At 43.0% G+C, this 26,472-nt stretch overlaps 1 long non-coding RNA gene across 1 annotated transcript; it reads right to left on the bottom strand.

Annotated features, from left to right (window-relative positions):
* Positions 1-17,623: 17,623 nt before the first annotated feature.
* LOC129144739 (uncharacterized) lies at positions 17,624-23,804 on the bottom strand. Its single transcript, XR_008549241.1, has 3 exons — positions 23,668-23,804; positions 22,582-22,714; positions 17,624-17,794 (listed from the first exon to the last, which is right to left on the bottom strand). It is a non-coding gene; the product is annotated as an uncharacterized LOC129144739 (long non-coding RNA).
* Between the last annotated feature and the right edge of the window lie 2,668 nt (positions 23,805-26,472).

Genomic DNA, 26,472 nt, shown 5'->3' with positions numbered 1-26,472 from the left:
GTACAACTCTTCTGAGCAAGAGCTTCTTCTCCATTGCCGGGGTCGCTGTGGGGGAGACCACAAGGACAGGGCGGTTCTTGTGAGCCCAGTAGATGGTATAGACAACACGCTTTAGACGGTTACAAATGCAGCTCACAAAGAACAACTGCCCTGGCTTGAAGCAACCTTGCTTCCATACTTGAATCCCCGATTGTGGTTTCTATGAGGCTTCCATTTACCCTGAACCCTTGTAAAGGCAGGAATGACACAGGGCATAGTGCAGGGTCTCTATGATCCCATGCAGACCCAGTAAAGGCGGAGTCGGAGTCCTGGAGCCCTCGGTGGCTTTTGCAGGCTTTCATTGGGATTTACCAGGCACACGGCAGGCCGGGGCACAAGGCAGGCCTCCCAGCCCCCAGCAAGTCTTCACTCTTTCTGGGCTCTCCGGCCTTCTCTGATGGCCTTGTTCTCTGCTCCTCTCGTTCGTTCTGCTTCTCCCTCTCTGCTTCCCTTGGATTCTGCTTCTACTGGCGTCCCCGTGATGCCACCATTAAAAGCCCAGTCTCAGCCCAGGGGAATCCCATCTACCTATGCCCACACCCTACTGCAGGTGCCTGCCATCAGGCATGCATTCAGGACCGCAGGGTTCCTTCATCTATCCTGATGGCGGGAGGGCAGAAAAACCTGATACTTTCTACCTTACCCTACAACCCTCCATGGGATTTGCTTTGAGAAAGGGTAGGAGAGAAGATTTTCTCAGGGTAGGTCTCTTTTCTGGCGTCAGCAATTGTTTGGTTTGTCCTTGCAGTTGTTGAGACTGTTCTTATTGACATATTTGTAGATGAATGAAACTTTTTCATGGTGGTCACTCATTGTTGTCTTTAGGAGCCTTGTACTCCAGTACAATTCTAGCTTTTTGTTATTGAGATTAATGTCATTTAAAATAGTTATTATGGGGGCTTCCCCGGTGGCACAGTGGTTGAGCGCTGGGTTGCGAAGCTGCCTGCAGCCTCTGCAGTGCCAGTTCGATCCCTGGCCGCTCCCGGGCCACCATAGGAGGATCCCACATGGCGCGCAGACCTCTCCTGCCGCCCGCTGCTCCCTCAGCAGTGTACTTCGGTCCTTCTGCCTGCTCTGCCTCTGGTGAATTCTCTCAACCCTCCCGCGCTTCTGACTGTACCCAGTGCTTGTAAAAATAAATAAATAAATCTTTAAAAAATAAATAAATAAAATAGTTATTATGGGGCCTCCCCAGTGGCCTAGGGGTAAGTCTCAGTGCTACCACCACTATAGCCAGAGTTTGATCCCTGGCCAGGGAGCTGACCCACAAGGTGCAACAGACCTCTCCTGTTTCCCTAGCTGCTCCCCTGAGCAGTGTATTTCAGTAGATCCACCTGTTCTGCTCTGTCTCTGGTGAATCCTTTCACCCCCACCCCCCAACACCTCTGACCTACCCCAGTTCTTCTACAAAGATCAAAAAAGTAGTTATTATGAGCATGTGCTTTCCAGTTTGGTCAGAGCTCCTTCTAGCTGCTCACCCAGCCTCCAGGTAGGATGATTACCAAGACTTTCCAAATCTCATTATATGGATGAGTGAATCCCCACCCTGGGTTGAGGCACTTCTATAGGGCCTAATGGCTGGGGGCAATCAAGTACCATTCAACCAACCAATGTAATTTCATCACTGAGCCAAGTACTGTGCTCACCAGCCTGGGGGGCAAACAGAGAGCTACTGTCATTGTGAGTACTCTGAGGAGAAAGAGGGGAGGGATTCATAGTTAATAAATGCTCACCATACACTTGGCACTGTGCTAGCCTTTACAGAATGAAGAAAAGAGACACAGGCATTAACGGCCACTCCCAGGGAGCATGCAAGCTAATTGAAGAATGAAATGCACACAGACATGCCACTTACATCCTTACATTCTTTTTTTTGAAAGATTTATTTATTTATGTATACAAGAGCTGGGGTACAGGCCAGAGGTGTGGAGGGTGAGAGGATTCACCAGAGACAGCGTGGGGACCAGAACAGGCAGACTGACGAAATACACTGCTGAGGGGAGCAGTGGGTGAGACAGGAGAGTCCTGCTGCGCCATGTGGGTTGTTCCCTGGCCGGCCGGGGATCGAACTCATGCTGCAGTGGCTGCGGAGATCTTCATAGGTTGTGTCTTAACCCCTTGCACTACCAGGGAGGCCCTCCTTACATTCTTTTTAAAGCAAACACACAAAACTCATTTAATCTTCACGCTGTTATTATTATTCCTATTATACAGTTACAGAAAGTGAGGATAAGAGTTAGAGTTCAGCTGTCAAGCTTGTCAAACTGTCTTGCTGTAGACTCTGGGCTGTTAACCCTATAGATTACAGATGTGCACATAAAAAGTAAGCAATGAAACATAGCTATAACCTTCTATAAACTAACCATAACTCTAATCAAGTGACCTTCACTTTCTGAATTCTTGTTATCCCAAATCAGGAATTGATTAGGTGTGCGTGGGCATGCCCAGATTGTATTTATGTAAATTAACACACTGTTCAGACTACTCAGAGCACTCACTTTCTACAACTCTTGTTACAACACTATTTGGGAAACACAAACTAGGGAACACAATCTTCTTAGGTAATATGGTGTCCCTTGCTATCTAAAGTTGCTATCTATATTCTCACCAGTCAATACTGGTGAATAATTTGGTGAGGAAGTTGTACTTGCATAAATGTGAAATAATTGGAGCAAATAACAAATGCAACAGGAGGTGGAAGTTGAGATAAAATTCTCAAGAGTAAATAGATGTTAACCCAAAGATGAAGGAAAAAGAAGGCCAGATGGCTGAGGCACACAGGCAAGGGGGAATGACAACTTGCCCTCAGAACCAGAAGACTGGAGAATGGCATATGGAGAGGGTCCAGAGATGAAACTACACAGGGAGCAGGGGCTACATTGTCAGGAAACTGATGTCCATTGTCCCTAATAGGACGTCACTGATGATTTTAAGCAGGCAATTTGCATGATCAGATATATGAATTTAGAAAAAATCACTATAGTTTTGGTATTTCAAAGGTTCAGTGCTAAATGACTTCTGCATGCTGGCTGGTAGGAAAAGTACCTATGCTGGCAAACTAATTGTGGATTTTTTTTTTTTTTCCAGGTAGACACACTGGTGTCGAAACCCTTAGAGCAGTTACTGGGAATGATTGGCCCCCACATGGGCGCATGCACAAGTATACAGATATGTGGTTAGCATGAAATAATTTGTTGATGCAGCCATTAGGACAAAATAGATCAGAAAGCTACATTTTGTTTGTAAATGGTGAGGCATTGCCTGCATTTATAAAGGGCTTTGAATTCTTCAAATCAACATGTCAGTTTACTTCTTCAAGGCCAACAGAAGAGTATTTTTTGCTGCACTGAATTTCTCTAACTTCTGTGTCTGACCTCTAGACTTTTTTCATGGTTTCATTTGATTAGGTTGGGTTCACTCAGGATAATCTCCCTTTAAATAATAAGCCAACTGATTAGGGACTCTAATAAAATATGCACAATAATTTCACTTACGTCATATAAGATAACCCAGGGCCTCCCTGGTGGTGCAAGGGCTTAAGCAATGCACTATGAAGCAATCTGTAGCCTCTGCAGCATGAGTTCAATCCTCAGCTGGCCAGAGAGAAACCCACATGGCGAGGCAGACCTCTCCTGTCTTGCCTGTTGCTTCCCTCAGCAGTGTATTTCAGTCAGTCTGCCTGTTCTGTTCCCCACTCTGTCTCAGGTCTCTGGTGAATTCTCTCCTCTGCCCCCTGCATCTCTGGCCTGTACCCCAGCTCTTGTATATATAAAAATAAATCTTTTTAAAAAATCTTAAAAAAAAAAATAAGATAACCCAGTGCCAGAGCTGACATCTTACATGTAGTGGTAATCTTGGAGTCCATCTTAAAATTCTGCCCACTGTCGGCTCCCTTACAAAGGGAAGCCAAACTTCACAGAAAGAATTTACCCTTGCATGCTGTTTACCTCTGCTAAATGCTGTCCTCCTGCCAGGCACCAGCATTTTGGGACCCAAATTCAGGATTCTGTGACTTCAATCTGAATGCGTGACTTAAATTTGCATTTCTTTTTAATAAGGGGAAAACACTCAGCTGGAAAAAACGAGAAAAAAGAAAGCAGTCAGTGATGAACTTATCCTTGGCTCTGAGCAAATGAGAAATTTTGAACAGAGAGGACCTATTTTTTGAGGTCTTTAGGGAAAAGTCTGACGAATACTGGAAAACTCGCCTTTCTATCAGATATCACAGTGGAGTAATGTCTAAAAGCGGTGACTTAAATTTGCATTTCTTTTTAATAAGGGGAAAACACTCAGCTGGAAAAAGTGAGAAAAAGAAAGCAGTCAATGCTGAATTGCAGAGGGCCTTGGATTAAGAACCTGCAGAGGGCCTCCCTGGTGGCGCAGGGGTTAAAGACAGCGTTATCAAGCTACAGCCAGCCACTGCAGCATGAGTTCCATCCCCGGTTGGCCAGGGAGCTAACCCACATGGCGCAGCAGACCTCTCCTGTCTTGCCTGTTGCTCCTCTCAGCAGTGTATTTCAGTAGACCTGCCTGTTCTGCTCCCCACTCTCTCTGGTTAATCCTCTCACACACCTCCACCCCCGTACCTGTAGCTTACACCCCAGTTCTTGTATACATAACTAAATAAATCTTTAAAAAAAAAAAAAGACCCTGCAGAACTCCCTCCAAAATATAAGCATATTTCCTTGAAGGAACTACAGTAATTCATCCTGGTCCCCAGTCAACAAAGATTATGCTAGAAAAGAAGTGCTATCTGATTTGTGCGGCATGTCATAAAAAATATTAGTATAATAATTAAATAACACCTCTACGTAGAGGAAAACATTTCAAGCAATGCAGGCTAGTGTTAGATGAACAGTAATCTTTTCTCACCAACTGTGGCCTCCACTGGAAAACACTGACAAAAGTTTCTATGTACATCTTTTCTGAATTAGATACAATTTCATTTTTAAAAACAGGAAAAGGGCTATAATAAAAGACTTCTAATACTGCTGGGTGTTTCCATGTAACAATCTATCTTAAGGGATTTTCTTTATCTGTTCAGGTGAATATGCCTCTTTCCTTTCAGCAGCTTTCCAGGCAGATTTCTTTGAGATGTTGCTAAGAGATGGAATGAGGAAGAGCAGTTGTTTTTGGTTTCAGATTCTCCCTCGATCCCCAGGAAAACAAGGAAACAACATTTACTTGTCTCCTTTCAATGCTAAAGTGGGTAAAGGCTTAGAAAAAATATTTAAGGGGCTTCCCTGGTGGCACAGGGGTTGAGTCTCAGCTTTATCAAGCTATCACCAGTCACTGTGGCATGAGTTCGATCCCCAGGCAGGGAGCAACCCACATGGCACATCAGACCTCTCCTGACTCGCCCGCTGCTCCCCATAGCAGTGTATTTCAGTAGATCTGCCTGTTCTGTTCCTTACTCTGTCTCTGGTGAATCCTCTCACCCCTGCACCTCTGGCCTACATCCCAGTTCTTATATGCATAAATAAATAAAAATATCTTTAATTAAAAAAAACCTTTAAGGTGGCATTCAGGGGTGAATGTTAGAGGAGGGCTGGTGAGGGCAATTGGTCAGAGACACAGATTCATCTAAAAGAAAAGCAATAATTTAAATGTAATTACAATGATGATGACAAGTCTTCCAAACTATTTTTAAAGCATCATTTTATGTATGGTTTAGTTTTGTCTGAGGACATCTCAATTTTGCCTTAACTCCAGATGTACAAGTCATGAAATGGGCCACTAATTGTGTAATTATTTGCACTTCCAGGCCTGCTCCCCTGTGGAAATGTTAGTAAATGGTAACATTTTGTAAACGAATTATTGTTTACTTTGGCTGGAGTGGCAGTGATTGCTCTGTGCTTCTCTGATTCTATTTCCTTTTCTTTTAGGGTAGAGAGTAGACTTTACTTTCTAAGCTCTCCTTGGGGTTTGGGTCTTTTTAAAAAAAAAAAAAAAGATTTATTTATTTATGCATATAAAGAGCAGGGGTGTAGGCCAGAGGTGTGTTTGGGGGCTGTGAGAGGATTTACCAGAGACAGAGTGGGGAGCAGAACAGGCAGATCTACTGAAATACACTGCTGAGGGGAGTAGCAGGTGAGTCAGGAGAGGTCTGCTGTGCCATGTGGGTCAGCTCCCTGGCTGGGGATCAAACTCGTGCTGTAGTGGCTGCTGATAGGTTCATAGTGCAGAGACGTAACCCCTTGTGCCACCAGGGAGGCCCAAGGGTTTGTGTCTTAACTGCCAGCCCAGACAATCCTCCACTCTCCTACCTATGAAGGTGCAAACCTGGGGGCCGCATGCCCTGGCAAATCTAGGTTGAAGGAGCTGGTGCTGAGTCATTGGAAGAGACCTGCAGAGGAGGCAACACCCACACTGGGTTATCTCATGAGAGAAAATGAACTTTTTGGTCAAGTCCTGACATGCTGGAGCTGACTGTAGGCTAGTTAGCCGCCCCTGTCAAGTTGAACGGGATTTTACAAGCCTATGGCCCCAGAGCTCATTCACACATGCTTCTTAATCCCACAAGTAACACTCACATCATTTACCATGCTGCTCTTCCTTTCTTTTCTTTTCTTTTCTTTTCTTTTCTTTTCTTTTCTTTTCTTTTCTTTTCTTTTCTTTTCTTTTCTTTTCTTTTCTTTTCTTTTCTTTTCTTTTCTTTTCTTTTCTTTTCTTTCTTTCTTTCTTTTATGCATACAAGAATTGGGGTACAGGCCAGAGGTGGGGGTGTGTGTGAGAGGACTCACCAGAGACAGAGTAGGGAGCAGAACAGGCAGCCATGTGGGTAGCTCCCGAGCCGGGGATCTAACTCATGCTGCAGTGGCTGCAGGAAGCTTCATAGTGGGGAGGCCCCCATTGCTTCTTAATTTTCTGAAACAAAAAGCATAATCCATCTCCTATGACCACTAAAACACCAAATATTTGGACAATGCCTGCTTAGATCTCCTCGGAACAGGAAATTCAGTTTAAAATGTCTCTTATTAGTTAACATGATTTTTTGAAATTAGTAAGAAAACGCATTTAATTTTCCCTTTATTAGTCTATTATAATTAATTTATGTAAAGCATGTTCACCAGACTAAGAGCCCAGGCAGAGAGCCGAGTGAGAGCAGCGGGCAGAGCAGGCAGATAAAAACAGGAGAGATCGAAGCTAACTGCGGGCAGCTTCGCAACCCAGCGCTCAACCGCTGCGCCACCAGGGAGGCCCTGGCCCTATGATTTCATGGTAATCTTTCTTCTTTGGTTTACAACACCATATGATTTAGAAGTATAGGATCACATCCTCTATGTTACCTCATCACACCCACCACCAAGGCCTCCATAGTCCTCCACCATAGTCCATTGTGCCCCCTCCCCTCTCAGTCCCCACCCCCTCTTCCTCTGGTAACCTCAATTCTACAATCAGATTTCTAAGGTTTTTTAATAGGCTTGTTTTTTCTCTTTATTTTGTGTCTCTATATTTCAGATGTAAGTGAGACCATCTGGTATTTATCTTTCTTCTGACTTGTTTCACTTAGTATAACCTCCTCCAGTTCCATCCATGTTTTCACAAATGGCAAGTGTTTATATATATTTATTAAATAGCTAAGTAAGATTCCACTGGCTTTGGGAGTGATTGGGCAGGTAGACAGTGGGAGGTGAGAGTAGGAGCTGGTAAGGATGTGGATTCTGGATTGATTGATTTGTACCTGAACAGCACTCTAGCAAGTGAGTTGAAGTGAGTTGTTTATTATCTCTTGGAATTGACTAAGCCTGGGAAGCAGTTACTCTAGGCTCAGAAAAGCCCCAGTTGTCAAAGCATCAGGATTCCAACCAAAAAAAAAAAAAAAAAAAAAAAGATTAGATTCTTACTTCCACAGCACTGAAAATCTTTTTGACTAGAAAATGCTCAGTTCTTAATAAATGCTAAATAACCCCTGTAAATGCATGCAAATTACACCTTAACCACAGAAATATGAAAGATTCTTCCTATCCTTGAACATTTCAGAAGAAAGCGATCATAGATAAAATATAATACAAGTAAACACAGCCCTGATAAATGTAAACTCATACAGTATACACAGCAAAATCATAATATAAACAGTGAGAGACAGGAAGATTCTGTAGACACTGGATTGAGTCTGGGGTGGGATGCTTTGAGTAAAGTTAGGAAGAGCTTAACTGGAGCTCTTGAAGGAGGAAGATCTGATATGGAGAGATAAAAACAGAGGATTGTTGCCCCAGAATGTAGCTTCAGGACACTGTGTCGGCCTTGTCCATCACTACTGCTGTCAGTACCTGCTGAGATGCTGTCAGTGCCTAGTCCAAGATGGGCAGGAACTAAATATTGCTTGAATAAAAATGAGTTTTGGGTGTGGAAGGAGGATAGATGCATGATTGAGGAATTCTAATCAGTGTAATTTGAATAATGTGTTCGAAAATACAGGTTGGAACTTAGTGTTAATTTGGGTCTTCCAAGAAACAGATACCAAGAGGGAATTAAATATGCAAGGATTTTATTAAGGGAAACACCTGACATAAAATGAGGAGGGGCTCAGGGGATCCAGGGAACCAGCCAGGTAGAAGAAACATCAGATGCCGAATGCAGTGGGGAGATAAAGGTAGATAGACACATCCTAGATTGCTGTGTGGTTTCAGAAAGGCCACCAGAAAGTCCTTGAGTCAAAGCAGCTGTCTGAAGTGTGGAAAACAAGGTCAAATATCAAGTCAGAACTAGAACCCAAATGTCCTTTATTTTCAGGTCAGTGGCTTTCCTTTTTCTGATGAGCAAATAAAACCATTAGGAGGTCAAGAACTGAAGGAGAACCTTGGATCAACCTATTCTGAGTTCAGAGATAGCACATAAAACTTCCTGGAATATTATGTAAAACGATAACCTGTTTGCCATATGGTTTGCCGGGAATAGGCCCAGGTTGGCACCTAGAAAACTGCCTGAAGGGTGCCAGTGCCAATTTCCTACCTCACATTTACAAATACCCTTCGCCAGGAGAAGCCATGCAATGTAAAGGAACAAGTACTGGGAAAGGTTATTGACCAGAGGTAAAACCTCCCTGGGATCAGTTTCCTTAAGGATGAGGATGTTTGGAGTAAATGTATGCAAAAGTCCACCCAACCGGTGCCTGAGCATTCCAGGACCCTAAATAGGTGTAAACACAGTGACTTCAGTAATGGAGGGCCAGGCAAATGACTTCTCCTATAGGTGAGGGTGGATGGTACTGGAAAGGTCTCTCTCAGCATTGTGCTGAAGGTGTGAGGAAAAAAAGGGATTTTGTTTCCAATACTTTTTTTTTTAAGAGATGTCTCTTTTATTTTTTTAAGATTTATTTATTTATTTATACAAGCACTGGGTACAGTCAGAAGCGCGGGAGGGTGAGAGGATCCACCAGAGCCAGAACGGGGAGCAGAGCAGGCAGAAAGACCGAAGTACACTGCTGAGGGGAGCAGCGGGTGGCAGGAGAGGTCTGCGCACCATGTGGGACCCTCCTCTGGTGGGCGGGGAGCAGTCAGGGATCGAACTGGTGCTGCAGAAGCTGCGGGCAGCTTCTCAACCCAGCGGTCAACCGCTGTGCCACCGGGGAGGCCCAAATACTTTTTATGTGCTCAGCTCCACGCCAGGCTCTGGGTATAAAATGGTGACTTGACATTACAGAAATCATAGTTCAGAGGGGGTCATCCTGAAGAGGCTTGGGCACACCTCATAATCGATGAGTTGCTTTCTTCAAATGAAACTCCTAACTCTCAGGATTGCTGGGAAGCTTGGAAATAACATAAACAAGCTGATCAAAACATCTGGAACAAAGACGGCGGTGCTCACAAACTGACTTGTGTTATCCCAAGTGTGACAGGTGTATGATTGTGAGCAAAATTGTTTCCAGGCTGTCTGATGTGGGTGGCGAGACCACCTTCTCAGGCTGTTCACCGGTGGGTCTCTCCTGGCACAAACACTCTCTGACTTGAGGCAAAAGACTGGAGTGCAGAATAAGCAATAGCTGATGGCAGAAGGTGAAAGATTTAAAGAGGCAAAATAGATCAAATATAGGGACTTTGGAGAGAGAGGGAAACTGAAAAGAAAATGTCTCTTGGGGCTAGGAGGGGAGAGAATGAGGAGGGCGTTGATGACTGAGGCTCTGTGGGGTGAGGGAGTTGGGGGGGAAGGGGTCATCACCATGGAAGTGGAGATTTGGAACGGGATCTCCGCTTCATTTTGAGAGATGAAAGAACAAATATTTCCCTTTGAATGTTTTTGGCTGTTTACCTCTTCGATTATGACATCGCAGGAAGACAACCAGCGGGTTTGACGCCCTAAAGGCTGACATTACGTGGACACATAATTGGAATGCACTGTGGTCATAGAAGTATTTACAAAGTCCTGTGGGGTTCAAGGGAGGAACCATTCTTTCTCATGAATGGGTCAGAGATGAATGAATCATTTGATCTGCTCGAGGGCTGGCTTTGACTCACTGGATGAAAGCTCTTGGTAAAATCACTTAAACTCTCTGAAACTTGACATCTACAAATGGAAGAGTCCAAAAAATTGCATAAGGATCAAAAGAGATCTTGAATATGGAATATAAAGTGAAGAGGCAGTTGAGAGTTCTGGTTGAGCACATGGGTTGTGAGGTTAGTCATACGTAGGTTTAAATCTCCACTCACTCCACTGTGGACAAGTAATAGGATATTTGTGGGCACCAACAGTCAATGCATGTAAAACACTAACCCAATGCTCAGCACAGGATAAATGCCCAGGCTTTGTTAAATTCTCTTTGCAACCTTGAAGCACCTTGCAAGTGGCTATGATTTTTGTAAATCTGATTAAGGATTAACAGTACCAAGCTGTTGAGATAAAAATGCACAAGGGTGGGGGCCAGCCAAATTTGTTGCTGCTGTAACGATTTTCCACAAACAATAAAAATTTATGCTCTAGCAGTTCTAGAGTTCTGGAAGTCTGAAATTTATCTCACTGGGCTAACATAAAGGTGTCAGCAAGGGTAGTACTTAGTAGGAACCCTGGGGAAGATTCTGTTCCTTTTTCTGCTTTCTAGAGTCTGACTCTATTTCTTGTGTCATAGTCCTTTTATCAATCAACCTTCAAAGCCAGCAACTTCTCTCCTGTCTGGTCTCTGCTTCCATCCTTGCAACTTCTCTCTCCGACCCTAACACTACTGCCTTCCTCCTGGGATTACATTGGGCTCACCGGGATAATGCAGAGACCTGTCTTCATTCCACTTTAGGAAAATCCCAAATGCAGGGTACAATATCCTCCCAGTAAATGGATGTGTCCCCCAATCCATAAACTCTCTGAATCCCATAGCGAGGGAATTTCATGGAGGCTTCATCTACAGGCATGACTGATTGATTTATTAAATAATCTCCATCCTCTCTTCCCTCCCTGGAGGATAATGAGGAAAGGTGGAAATTTCCAAGCTTCTAATCATGGGCTTATTCTTTCTGGTGGCCGTTCCGAAGTTATCCGGGGCCCACCAAGGGTCAGCTCGTGACAACAGAAGATACCCCAAACACTCAGGAAATTCCGAGGGATTTAGGAGCTCTGTGTAAGATACTCCCATCACACTCATTGCTCAAGAATGACAAGGGATTTAGTAGCTCTAGGTCAGGCCACGGTCAAAGAGTAAATATTAGGAAAAAAAAGATGTGTGCGGTATTTTATCACTCAGGTGACAGGAGCTCTGTGTCAGGAACCTGGAGCAGAGGCCAAGTAGATTTCATATTATGTCACCCAGGGGCATAGAGAGATGGAGAGTTGAGGCAATTTGCCAAGTCCCTGCAGTCAGAGCTGTGGCTGAGCTGTCACCCTGGCCTCCTCCTCAGTCCACACCTGGCCATGGCATAGAACCATGGTGTACATTCTGTGGTTGCTAGATACAAGTTTTCATCTTCTTGCAATTTATTTTCCAAAGTAGAATAGTCAGGCTGATTAACCATTTCCTTATAAAGCAAGAGCACAGACCTTCTCTGGTGGAAGGCTAAACTTTGGGTATAGTCTTGGATTTTGCTGAGTGGCCAAAGCCATCCCCGAGACCCCTGGTTCCTGCAGTACACAGCCCAGTAGGTCCAGAAATTTCTGCTTTCTGCACCCTGAGGGCTGGCATGTGGCCAGCCCAAGCTACTGAGTTCCTGCTCATTGGAGTTCATTTCTGCTGGGCTGGTGCTGTGCAGGGAAGTGAGGGATGAGAAGCAAAAGCCATAATGAGTAGAAGTGGGAGTGAAAGTTACAATTGTAGCTTTATTGGCATGCACACCAGCAGATGCCCCACCCTTAGGGTGGGAACTGCCCTAAGCGCTAACCTATACCAGGAGGAGGGTGTGCAGGTGGCTGCCAGGCTCTGCCTCACCTACATGAGAACAGAAAAAAGTGTCCTCCCGGACAAATGGTTTCTTTGAGCCAGTTAGAAAGAGATAGCCCTTCCTCTGTGCAGGCACCCTGCCAGGCCGAGGCGGGACGCTGGTGGAATTTCAATCCCCACCTGCCCTAGCTGAGCAGCCTAGCAGAATGGGTAAGCGTCTGACTTCTACATTTGGATCACAGCTTTGGCACTCACTATGTGACCTTGGGACTAACTTCACCTCTCCATGACTTGGGTTCATCATCTGTAAATTGAGCCTAACTATACCTGTTTCAAAGGTTCTCATGAGGATGCAACGATTTAACACACATACAAGGTAGAATCGCTCCAGTCATAGTAAGTAGCCTCTGATCACGAGCTGGCATTTTTCTTTATTACAGCGACAACCCAGTTACTAAGAGGAAATAGAATTTCCAATTCTCTCGCTGGTCCAATCCCAGGACCCAGATATCTTTTTACCCTCTTTTTCCTCCACCATTCTAGATATATCCATTCTGATACTTCACTCTCATTGACCCGCTCGGTGAATTATCTTAGAACTAAGCCTGCCTGCATCATTCAACATATATTTGATTAAGAATTTAATCCATCTTGAGTGCATTTGTTCAGATAAATGCTAAACTTTTGAAACAGCAAAGCCTAGCATGGTAGTGCTTCAAAGATGATAGATGGTTTACAAATTAGAATGGCCACAAGCCACTGTTTTGCACGGATGAGTAGAATCTGTTCTCACACTATTTTGCCAAGAAGGTAGTCTGTGCCTTCTCTGATTAAGGGAGTCCTGAGTCAGCAACTTTTTCATGCACAAGAAATTGGCCCCTTTATAGAGCTCTGAACCTCACATAATATTCAGGCCTAGTCTAGGCTCTAAGAAGTCTAGAGCCTGTGAACAGTTCTCATTGGTATCTTACACCTTATGACACCTTCCCTCTGCTGGCTCCCTTACCCCTTCATCTTAACAGTCAAGGTATTCTTCCCAAACGCCCACCACTCATATGGTCAAGATAAGACTGTTTTTACCCTGAGACAAGATTTGCTTGTGCTCTGCAACAATTTTATTTTTTGTGTGTTAGACTTGACAAGTTTGTGTGAAAAAGGTGAGAGGAACAGAATGTCAATAATTATGCTTGTTGATTGTTATTAGCTGTAAATGGAGCTGGCAAATGAACTCGTTATCCATAAGAAGTGGCAAGTGCTGACTGCACACAGTGTGATGTGCATACAGACAATGCAGACTTCACATCTGTGAAGTCTTTATTTTGCCATCTGTGCTTTCATTTTTCACTCAAAAATCTCTGACACGTGAACATTTGTGCTAGGAGTTGGCAGTGCTGTTGTATTCATTTCCTGGAGCACCTGGAGTCCAGAGTTTCTGCCCTAGTTTCTCAACAGCCAGCCCGCAGCTGCACAATGCAGATGTGAAGGTCACCCCCTCACAACGGACACATCCATTTGGGCACAGCGTGACTCATGTGACCCACTCAGGTCTGAGCGGTCTTTGGAGACACGCTGTCCAGAAACAGATAAAATGAAACAATACAGGATACTCTATTATTGTAGAAGAGGAAATATGTTTTCCCTTACACTTCATTCACACATTCATTCATTTAATGGGCATATTTAAAGGTTTATTTTTTATTTATGCACTCAAGAACTGGGGTGTAGGCCAGAGGTGTGGGGGGTGGTGGTGAGGGGATTCACCAGAGACAGAGTGGGGAACCAAAGAGGTGGATCTACTGAAATACACTGCTGAGGGGAGCAGTGGGCTAGACAGGAGAGGTCTGCTGTGCCATGTGGGTAAGCACCTTGGCCAGAGATCGAACTCAGGCCATAGAGGCCATAGTGTTGAGACTTACCCCTTACACCACCAGGGAGGCTCCCATTTAATCAGCAAATGTTAATTGCCTGCTTATTCTGTCTTTTTCAGTATATTCGACAGGATAAATGTTAAACAATTATAACCAAAGAGATTTAAAAAATGCAGTAACTTAAAAAAGAGCTTGGCTCTTCCCAATTACAGTGCAGCTGGCCAGGTGGGCAGGATAGAGAGCCCAGCTACTGTGGTCACGATGTGCCCACATTGCTCCTCCGTCCCTCCCATGGCCTATGTCCTTGGGGAGTGTGGCTTGTGTAAGTACATAAAGGATACCTTGCTCCCCTTTTCCACAAAAAGGGAACCTATTTGATAGTGTTTACACCCAATGTTGACAAATTATAAACACGTTGAACTTAAGAGATGTCATAAAAATATTTATATGAAATTTGTTCTTGCATACGTTGATTTTGAGAAAAGTTTACAAAAGCAAAGGAAAACATGTTTATGCTCCAAAAGCCAGCAGTTTAAACAAGCTGCATTGGCAAGAAAGGCTATGGACACAGCAGAGAGTATCCAAGCTCCTCACTGCTGGAATCCCAGGCCCCTAGTGAAAAGTTTTGCATTTTTTATGACTGTATGTCCAGCCGTCACTTTGGAGAATGGTGAACTGTGTTTTGCAGACTGAGGCATGTAGTTTGCAGGATATACACACAGGAGGAAGAACACCTGGGGGTCAGCACTAGAGGAAGCAGAGAAAGACAGATGGAGCCAATCAATGATTGTGCTTGCCTACGACCAGCTTTCTCCTCAATGCTCTGTCTCTGCTTGCCTCGTTGATGGAAATGAATGGAAACGTTGCATGTTGCCTTACTGTGATGTGTGTGTATGAGAGAGAGAGGGAGGAAGAGAGAGAGAGAGAAGGAAAGAGAGAAACAGTAGCTTGTCTACTCTGACATTCTAAAGTTCTGTGTTTTGTACTAGGAAGGAGCCGACTTTTCTATTTTTTTCTTGGAATAAAACAGCCCTCTTCTGTGTGGTCAGAGTTGAGTCAAGAGAAGGTCTAGCTTCCAGGAAGGGGAAAAGAAATAGTCCAAGGCAGCAATTTCCTTCAAACAAAAGAGGTGCTGTGGCACATCACCCTGCACTGATGAGGGTATGGCCATACCAAGCTGTAAGGGATGCTGGGAGATGTAATTTCTAGCTAGGAATCTTGTGCCAGAGCTGAAACCTTTTTATGAGAGAAAATGAGAAAAGACATTGGTGAGCAGTTTCTCAATATGTTGTAGTTTTTAGTGCTCCATCAAAATTCTTTCTTGTTTTTCTCCTACCATTTACAAGAGATATAGTTATGTTTTAAAGCTTCCACTAGGAAACTTATTTTTAAATTCTATTTATTTGTGCATACAAGAACTGGGGTGCAGGCTGAGGTGTGTGTGTGTGGGCAGGGAGAGGATTCACCAGAGGCAGAGTGTGGATCAGAACAGGTGCATCTACTGAGAAACACTGCTGAGGGGAGCAGCAGGCAAGACAGGAGAGGTCTGCTGCACCATGTGGGTCAGCTCCCTGGCCAGGGATTGAAGTCATGCCGCAGTGACTGGCGATAAATAGCTTGATAGTGCTGAGAATATAACCCCTGTGCCAGTAGGGAGGCCCTTCCACTAGGAAACTGTAAGAGACCATGAATACAAAGCGGATCTACGGGCTTCCTTTCCCTCTGCAGGGAAGTGTGTGCTCACTGTTCATAGAACAAGTCCAGTCCTGCCTACACCTTCTTCCTTCCATGGCGCACTGATTCATTGTTGCCAGGAATCAAACATCGTTACTAAGGGTTTCAAAAGTGCCAGCTGGCCCCAACCACTGTATATTATTTTCAGCACATGCTGAAAATAAGCACATCATTGAGTGATTTACACTAGGGAACCATCCGTTCCAGCACATGTAACCCTCAAGTTTTACCTGGCTTGGGATAACTCTGTGTTAAATCAGTTACATCATTCATTACATCTAATGACCATTGTGATATATTAGCACGTGCTGTGACCAGGACTTTCAGCTTGGGGCTCCACATACATTTTCTTTAATCTCTTAAACTGTTTCTAGGCAGTATCTGCGATTACCTCCCAAAATCCTGTTCCTTACTTTGGAGGGAATCCAACTATAATAGTCATCTTAGATTAATCATTATTTCTGCCCCAGGGCCAGGAGAGAGCCACGTAGCATTGCCCTGTAATAGGTCTGCTGCCTTATAGACTGTGCCACAGTATGAATTTGTATCCTTGTTTCCTCTGGTGCCGCTTACCTTGTACCAGGTTATTTCTTGAAGCTGGACAGTAGGTTCAGAGGTTTGACAGGACTCAGGTAACACATCTGTCTCATGAACACTGCACAGGTAACCCTGTGTAATTGGCATCAAATCCCATTAGAAGGCACATAAGGTCAGGGAGTCCAATGATATCTGACACTAAATGTGACCACTCGTTTAAGATGGTAACTGCTAGAACTTTTCATGGCCATTTTTTCTCCTTTGCAATCAGAAGCCAATGGGGAGTTAATGTTGCACCCTGAACATATCCTTGGCTTTAGCAGTCTTTCACGGAATGGTGTAGTCCTTAAAGGCAAATAATTATCCATCTTGCATACTTGCGAGCAACTCGTGACGTCCTCATAAAACATTTTCTAAAATACCTTCAATGCATCTTTTCTTTGGTACATTTTATGAATCCCATGTTACAAGTTGAAGTTCATTTGGCTGTTCTTCAAAAACAGCAAAATCTTGCTCAGCGCTGATAGAGGAGTTCTGCAAACATGTGTAAACATTTCTTGTCAGGGGCAACTGGAAACTTTTACCGTTAAACATCCCCGCTGGGTCGTGAAGGAATCAGCTTTGCTCATTTACTAGCAACCAGAGTTTTCAAAATGATTCCCAAAATAGACTGGCTCCCAGAACAGTACTCCTCGTGTTCTCGTAAGAATGGGGGAAGGGGCTCAATCTTGACCTTATCCTAATCATCTGGGGGAGCTTGAAACTATTTCCTGGTTCTGCTCCAGATCACTTTGACCAGAATCTGTGAGGGTGAGGTCAAGCGGACTCCTTAGGTGAGTCTATTGGACAACCTAGGTGAGAACCACTGAAAAAGAAGAAACTTCAAAAGGGGAAAGTAATTGTAATTTCATCACTTAAGAAGACACTATATATCCTTCTCCAGATTGGTGGTTGCCAAATTTATACACAGTAGAATTTTCTGGGGATTAAAAGCATCTGCTGGCCAGGTCACACCCTATCCCAATTAAGTGGTATTGTCTGGGCATGGGAAGAAGGTGTCAGAATAGCTTAAGATCCCGGGTGAATTTCACAATCTCTGTCTATCGAACCATTATGCTGACCATTTTAAACATATACATTATGTATGTCAATTATTTCTCAATAAAAATGGGAAAAAATGCAAAGGTGATTCCATGGCATAGCTATGTTTTGAACCACTGCTCCAGAGGTTGTCTTCTGACGAGGCAGCTGTGGTTGCTTGAAAGAACACGGACCCAGGAATCAATCAGTTCCTCTACTTGGTAGCTGAGATTTCCTAATTAGGAAAAGAGGGATAATTATGTTAACTCATAGTATTGTCTGGATTGAAAGAGAATTATGTGTTACCACATGAACATTAGTAACCTTCCCACCCCATGTTTTAGTTTCTGCTTGTGCCAAATCACCCCAGACTTAGTGGTTTGAAACAATGTTATCTGAAATTTCCAGGAGCCAGAAATCCAAAAAGAGTGCCACCCACTTAAAATCAAGGTATTGGCAGAGTTGCATTCCTTCCTGGAGGCTCTAGAGAAGGCTCTGTTTTCTTGCCTTTTCTGGCTTCTAGAGTCACCTGCACTCCTCATGTGACCCTCCCATCCTCAAAGTCAGCTATGATCCCTGACCTTTCTCACAGGGCACCCCTCTAACTCTTGCCCCTCTTTCTTCCTCATCGAAAGGCCTGGTGGTTACACTGGACCTACCCTGATAATCAGAATAGCTGAGTAGCTGATTAGAACCTTCTTGCTGTCTACTACTGTAATTCACCTTTGCTGGGTAAGGTAATCTATTCACAGATGGAAACATTTGGGGAGGCCATTCTTTTGTCTACCACATTTTCTTTTTTTGCTTTTCTTTTTTTTAAGATTTATTTATTTATACAAGAACGGGGGTACAGGTCAGAGGTGTGGGAGGGTGAGAGAATTCACCAGAGAGAGCAGGGAGCAGAGCAGGCAGACAGACCGAAGACACTGCTGAGGGGAGCTGTGGGCGAGACAGGAGAGGTCTGCCACGCCATGTGGGTATCTCCCTGGCTGGCCAGGAATTGAGCCCGTGCTACCAAGGCTGCAGACAGCTTCACAGCACTATGCTCAACCGCCTGCACCACCGGGGAGGCCCTGTCTACCACATTTTCAACACCTTTCCCTCTGATCAGGACACAATTGTAATTGGAGGTTTATGCCAATTGATCTCCTCTAGATCACACAAGAATCTTGTTGATGCTTTATTAGCATGAGACTAACTAAATGAGACATAATGCAGGCCTGTTTTATGATTTTCCCCATTGCTATACCTCTTTTCTGCTGCTCTGTTGAAAGCTTAGGTAGTCATGTTTATATCACGTGATCCTTTTGCTTAGTCACAGGTGATGGACTGACGAGGGAGGTCAGCTGATATGGGGAGCCAATGATTTGACTTGTCAGCATCCCATTAGAATTTTTCTTATGAAGTCAAGGGACACACAGATAAATGTAGGAAATAGTTGACGTACTCTGGAGCCAAAAAGGACTGTAGAATTAGAACTGGAATTGGCAATATGGTAATTCAATACCATGTGCAAGTCACAATTTCAATGGAGCAGGAGGCAGGAGAGTACTTGCAGAGAGGAAGAGAGTCTGAGAGAGGACAGTGGAACCAATTTATAAGGAGAAAGTGAGATGTGAGACTTTTCTTATAGTTTTGGCTTTATTTTGGAAAACAATGTTTTGAATAAATATTAGGAACTAGAACTTGTGACAGCTAAGAGAATTTAAAAGCTAGATTACTGGTTTCTTCAGATTTTTTATAAAGTTATCGCATAATTGTCATTTAAGCAGCTTTCAATTTTTCACCCTTGAATGTATGTTTTGTGCTCTTCGATAAGACTGTCTACAGCACAGGTGCCTTAGTGAGCATGCTGGGAGCACAGGGTGTCTTATATTTTCAAATGTCCTTTGGAAGTGTTAAACCATATTTGTCTATTGTATACCATACTATTATATACCATTAAATAAAGCATTTTTAAATAAAATAATCACCACAGCCTTCTTTTATTCATATAACAGGGAAAATGGAGAAAAGAAAATAAAAAAATAATCTTAAAATCTCATTATCATGTTCCTGATTTTCATCTTTTTAAAAAAAGATTTATTTATTTATGTATACAAGAACTGGGATGCAGGCCAGAGATACAGGGTGGGGTGAGAGGATTCACCAGAGACAGAGTGGGGAGCAGAACAGACAGAATCACTGACATACGCTGCTGAGGGGAGCAGTGAGTGAGACAGGAGAGGTGTGCTGTGCTTTGTGGGTTCACCTCCCTGGTTGGGGATCAAACTCGTGCTGCAGAGGCTGCAGATGGCTTCATAGTGCTGTATCTTATCCTCTTTGTGCCACCAGGGAGGGCCCTGATCTTCCATCTTTTACAATTAAGAATGTAGATAATTCCATAGGGAAAGCAAGCCAAACCAGTTAATATCAGTTAACCTCAAAGGACAATTAATTTTACTGAACGGCATGCCTGGAGGCTACTCCAGGGTCTGTTCTGAGGCTCTACAATGTCTTCATGGGCCTCTGCCTGGACCAAAGAAGGGCTCTGCCAGTTACTAGCTTCTCACTCCTGCTTTCCTTGCCTCGTGACCACAGGGCGCCTGCCTCAGCTTTGTGTATTTTGACTCTATAGCAACTGTCCTTGGTGGAATGAAGACAGGGTGGGCCCCGAGGACTTTCTCTCTTGAGGTTCTATCTTTTCATCTGAGATGGGGACTCCCCCATTTGGCTTCCCTTATACTCTGGCCTGAACTGGTGCCCATGTGACCTGCTAATCCCAAACTACCAAAACTGTAGGGCAACAGGATGGTTAAAACCAAACACAATTAACTTCCTGTCACTGGAATAGATGGCTCCCTCTTTCCCTAAGATGAATGGATTTCCACCAGTTGATGTTCTGGTAACAGGGAAAAGTGGGTTGACTGTTGGGTAGTCAATAGACTGCTAGCAGCAACCAGCAAAATGACTGAAAGGAGGAAGAAGAGAATAGGACTTGAGAAACCACAAACTTCTTGTTTTTGCAAGAATGGAGCTCTAGCTCATGGCAGCTCTGACTGAGGTTGCTGGAACCACATCAGAAATGCATTTTTCCTTTAATCTGAAGGAATATCCCAGGTTCGGGATTGAAAGCCTTGCCTGGGATTCACTCTCAGCATTTTATCTTCACATGTCATTAGAGAAATTCCTCTTGATCACAGAGGAAAGGGCCAGTTCACAACATAATTCCCAAACACTAAACAGATCTTGGGACCTCTTTTTCTCCTCATTCCACCTGAAGATAATTCAAAATAAACACAAAGTCTAACCCATTACTACCACAGATTCTACCATGCCTACTACCAACTCTCTAAGATGAATGTTTTGGTTGTTTTTTTTTTTTTTAATAATGATATCAACTTAAAAAAAAACCAACTTATTTTGGGGGATTGCATTTTTTCAATGCCTTAAAGAATGTGCTTAATCTCTATTTTGGGTTAAATAGCATTTCTCGTGGGAGTTCTCCAGTCTTGTATGTCACCACTGAAACCCAAGATAGCATGAAAGATATAGTTTGTCTTCTTAATGCTGTGAGCATTATTTCAGATCAAGGCATAGCACTCCAAGGGCACAGCTCTACTCAACTTCAGTAACTAAGTCAACAAATGTAAAGCCCATAATGTAATGCTTGAAATACAGTGAGCTCTGTGTGTATTGTTGTTTGTAGATCTCAAACCCTTTGGAAATAAAAAGAGACCACACAATTTACACAAAGATAGCATGTTAATGACAGAGTTGGGGAGAGAAAGCAGGGCACAGAAAGGATGAGAGAACTAAAACTTGTTGATGATCTGCCCTATTGTGGGTATAGAAAAGACAATATCCCTGCAAGAGTTATTATATCTAATCCTTACCAACAACCCCACGGGGTAAATACAATTATAGTCACTTGACTAATGAGGAAACTGAAGCTTAGAAATTTGGAGTGGCTTATGCAAGATATCTTGTGCAAGCTAGTGAGAAGCAAAGCTAACTCGGGTGTGTCTCAACTGAGTCAAGCTTTCTTGGGTGACAGATTCATAGGACAAACTACTTGGCATGCAGATAAAAGTCTTAGCTGTTCATTAAACTCCATTTAAATTGGATTGCTGTTGATGTCCCTAGACATAAGTGTGGCGTAGTTGTTGCATAACTGGTGTTGATTATTTGTAGCCTTAGCGTTGCAAAGAAAAAAAAAGTGTCTTAAAGTATTTACAGACTAGTGGAGAAAAAACACAAACTAATGATAACTATTCACCATGACAACTGCTATGATGGTCACATATTCAGAATAAAGGTAGATCATGAAGAAAGAATCCCTACCTGGAAGAGTATTGGAGAAAAGGACAGTAGTTTTGGTATAAGACACTGGTTTGAGGACAAGTAGGAGAGTGCCAGGTCTTTAGCCTTGCAGGGCATTCCAGCCTAGATGACAGTCTGTGAAAAGGCAGGTAGGTTTAAGAGAGCTCTGGAAATTACAAGTGGTTCATGAGATTCAAAGATAAGAGTGGCAGGAAGTGAGTCCCTAAGGGAAAGCAAGTCCCAGACATATCTTAAAAGTTTTTAGCTTTCAGGTTTTTCAGGAAAAAAGTAATTATGTAGCAACATAATGTCACCAAATAAGAGATGATAGGAAAAGACAGCAACCCCCAGTAGTGAGTATTGTAATTATTCATGCCTTCAAAAGATTGGAGGTGACCTAAATGTCCATCTCCAGAGGACTAGTTAAATAATTTTGTCTATACATAAATCAAAAATGATGCGGCCATTTTAAAAAAATGAAGCAGATTTATAATGCCTGTGATTGGATTCTCTAGAAAGCAAAGGCTATCATTTATCTGGGAGGGGATGGGGTGGATCAGCCCAGGATCGGTGACTCCAGAGAAGGTGCTAGCAGTGCCAAAGACTATCACGAAGGCAACATCAACAGACTGTAAAGAGACAGCATTTTGTTCAGCAAAAGGTTTGCAAGTAGGAAACATCTCTTTTATGCACAGAGAAGAGAAAGGAGGAAGAAGTTACCTGCTTGGCTCTTTCTGCCTCTTGTTTGCAACTGGTAGAAGTTTACTCTTTCCAGTCATGTCAGGATGACGTTTTGTTCTGGTCCCAAAGTACAACCTGATATAGGAGCAGCACCAACAGAGAAAAAAGAAAGCTGTGAGGGAATATAAAAAGACACATAAAACTTTTTATCCTGATACACACTGCCTTATCAAGTCTGAAAACAGACACGTTACTTTATTATAAATTATATATCAATAAGATATGCTTTTATAAAACATATTCTTTATATTTCTAGACCTGGTGGCTACTCTATTTTGGTATAAAACAAGCTCCACATTGTGCTTTGAGATGAAAAAACAAGGCACAGAACAGAAAGTTCAATATGCTGATTTGGGGTCAACGTATTTATTCTACATGGAATTCCTCTGGAAGGAGACACAAGAAATCACCAGCATTATTTGGCGTTGGGAGGGGGAATTGGGTGGTTGAAAAACTGTGTAAAAAGGAGACTCACTTTTCCCCATATACCTCTGCCTGCTTTTCTAATTTTGCACCATGTCAAATCACCATTTATGAATGTAAACACTTGCAGTATACTGAGAAAATCATCCCACGTGTCAGGAAGATCACCTGGCCAGAGTAAAGATGATTTTTTATTTTATTTTTTTAAAGAATTATTCCTTTTATTGTAAGTTTTTTTTTTTATTTCATGTAGAAGAACTGAGGTATAGGCCAGAGGTGTGGAGGGTGAGCGGATTCACCAGAGACAGAGTGGGGAGCAGAACAGGCAGATCTACTGAAATATACTGCTGAGGGGAGCAGCAGGAGAGACAGAAGTCTGCTGTGCCATGTGGGTCAGCTCCCTGGCCTGGGATCAAACTCAGGCTGCAGTGGTGATAGTGCTGAGACTTAACCCTTAGGCCATCAGGGAGGCCCAAGAATAAAGAGGATTTTGCAGGAGACCATTTAACTTAACAAATATGCATGACCAGGATACTGGATGGATATCTAAGTGAATGTGACAGACCCACTCCTGTGGGTTCTGCCACCCCAACCAAGTGGCCCTGCATATATAATCCTTAGTGCTGAAGAAGTTAAACTCACATAATCTAGATGGCCTGTTTCCCTTTTTTTTTTTTTCTGTAAAGGTCAGATAGCAGATATTTCAGCTTGCATGCCACACTGTCTTTGACACATCTTCTAAACTTGGCTGCTATCAGACAAAAGCAACCGTAGACAATAATGAGCTTGGCCATGGTCTAAGAGAACTAGTGAAGTTCTGGAAGTCTACTGGAAGTTCTGATAGAACTTGGAATGTCATATCATCTTTAGGTGTTGTGAAATTTTATTCTTCTTTCAATTTTCACCCTACCTTTTAAAAACATAAGATCCCTGCTTAATTGCAGTCTGCAAAAAAACCAGGCAGTAGGGCCTATTTCCTCGGGGCTGTGGTACATTAACCCCTAAGTTAGAATATTTCTGCCTTGTTAAAAAGTTAACTCGGTTCATGTAAAATTTCAACGCTCCTCCAAACAGTAGTGGGCACTACACACTAGCCCCATTGGCCTACTATTGATTGCTTGCTTTGCATTCAGTTTGGTTTAACTTTGCATGAGCTCTCTCCACCTCTGCCACACTCTGTATGAAAGTCACGAAGGAAGATTGAATTCTGCTGTGACTACTGGTTAATTCATTTCTGGACATTAGAATCACTTCTGTGAGCCCCACACCATATGCCATATGGAATATTGTTATGTGCTCCCTAGAGCTTCTGTTAGTGCCATCTGTCTGTGACTTCCTGTGTGGTTTCTCTGGCATTTTGTATCCAAAATGCTTCTATAAAGTAAGTTTAAAAAAAAACCCAATTCTAAGCAACATCTGCCTTTGAGTTAGACATATATTTTCAAGGCTTAAACATTTGAGGCACATTCATAATGACTGCTATTGTGAAGCCATAGTTGAAATTATAAGAGTGTATTGTAGTCCATCCCCAGGGTAACACTCAGATACAAGCCCTGCCAACTCTGCCAAACCCCCACAAGTCATTCTCTAAAATCTCCCATTTTGAGGGCTCTGACATGAGAGTCAGAGTCTTGGCTTTCTGCCGAAACCAGGGTTCTGTTCTCAAACACACTGAGAATTTTCTAGCCTTATGTCAGGGACTGTATTTGTTCATTATTTTTTTGTGTCCCTGGTATCTAATATAATACTTAGCACTTAGTAGTAGTTCAAGGAGGGTGTGCTGACTTAAGCTGAAATGTTCAATGACACCCTGTGAATTTCTAGGTCATCTCTCTAAGCCTATCGATGACAGGTTATTCACACAATGTGACACTGGGGATTGGCAGCCAAGAACATGAATTGTTTGTTATGTTGTTTTGCTGGTTTATTAAGAATGTCTATAAAATACATATTACTATTGTAAGGTGATGATATACTCAGAAAAAAAGCATTTGTAGTTCTTCAGATGAATGAAGTCTAGATTGCTTAGGTGAGGATGACGATCTTGGTTTAAAATCAGCTATTTACAAGCTCTAAAATAGTTTTAAAAAGGGATCACTTGACATCTTGGATCTATTTTGGTCTTGAGATGTAAACAATAATCTCTGTCCTGCTACCTCAAAGAACTGATCTAAAAGTTAACCAAGAATATAGTTTTGTAAATGAATGGCAGATCAATACAATTTGATGAAGAAAAACAAAATAATTGACCAAGATAACATATATGGAAAAAACTTAGAGGTGAAAATTCAAAGCATGAGTTAGGATTTATTCATTCATAAGCATATATGTGGCCTACCAATAGCAAAGCATTGGATTCATTGGATTATAGATGAGATAACAAGGCAATCATTTTAAAAGGCAAACAGAGGGGTCACCCACAGGAAGAGCATGACAGTAGTCCTTCCCTTAAATAGGCTTTGGATCCAGTGGAGGGCATGTCAAATATGCAGATTTTTTGCCTCCTTCCCTCTAGAGAGATTGTGGTATGACAGATCTGGGTTCAATCTCCCCAGGAGATTCTGGTCTATGGCCCAGACTTGGAGAACACCAGCATATGGGTCAGCAGGGAAGAGAGAGAAGAAAATCAATAATTAATTTCAGCTCCCCCAAATAGGTCTGCAATAGCTTGTTAAAGTGTAGGTCACAGGCTGTGAGGAAGTGGGACACTAGTGAACGAAGAAATCAAGAAGGGTACAACAAGTGTACAATCAGCACATTCTCCCTGGATTTTATACCCTTTCCCCTGGTGACTCTGATCTCAGGCTTCTTAAAGAGTTGTCAGGATTCTATTGGGTTCAAAGGAAAAATAAAGCAATTATTTGTATAAGGCAGAAGCTGTTTTGTTTTTTTTTTAACTTGAAAATAAAGTCCAGAATTATGTGGTCCAGGGCTAGAATGGTGGGCCCAGAAAGTTTCTAGGGATCTTCCAGGTGGCTTTCAGTTCTCTGTTATTCCTAGAGTGTAGTCCCCTCAACCTCATGGTCCAAGATTGCAGCTATAGTGCCACCACTCACAGCACCTCCCCAGGCAATAAAGTAGAGAGGAGATAGGGAGAACCAGCTGTCTTTTAAAGAGGTTTCCTAAAAGTTGTCATGCCTTTCTGCTGTATCTCAACTGGCCTCAGTCATATTGGCTCACCTAGCTGCAATAACAAAAATGTATTAGTTATTTCCCAGCTAACCATATGCCATACTAAAAATTAGGATTTCTATTCATAAGAAATAAGAGGAGAGTGGATCATGAAGTAGGAAACCAGTAGTCTCAGGCCCAGATGTGATTCTTGGGGTTGAACTTTTTTGTTGGTCCTGGGCACGAGGCCACAATGACTGCAGCCCCTGCAGAACAGGCCTGAAGGAGGAAACCCAGCGCTGCTGATGGACTGCTAGGAGAAGGCTACATTCAGGG

The sequence above is a fragment of the Talpa occidentalis genome, unplaced genomic scaffold, assembly GCF_014898055.3.
Source record: "Talpa occidentalis isolate TD23 unplaced genomic scaffold, MPIMG_talOcc4v2.1 talOcc4.6, whole genome shotgun sequence".
Taxonomy (NCBI): domain Eukaryota; kingdom Metazoa; phylum Chordata; class Mammalia; order Eulipotyphla; family Talpidae; genus Talpa; species Talpa occidentalis.
Note: the sequence above shows the minus strand (reverse complement) of the source record. Positions and strands in the feature narration are given on the sequence as shown.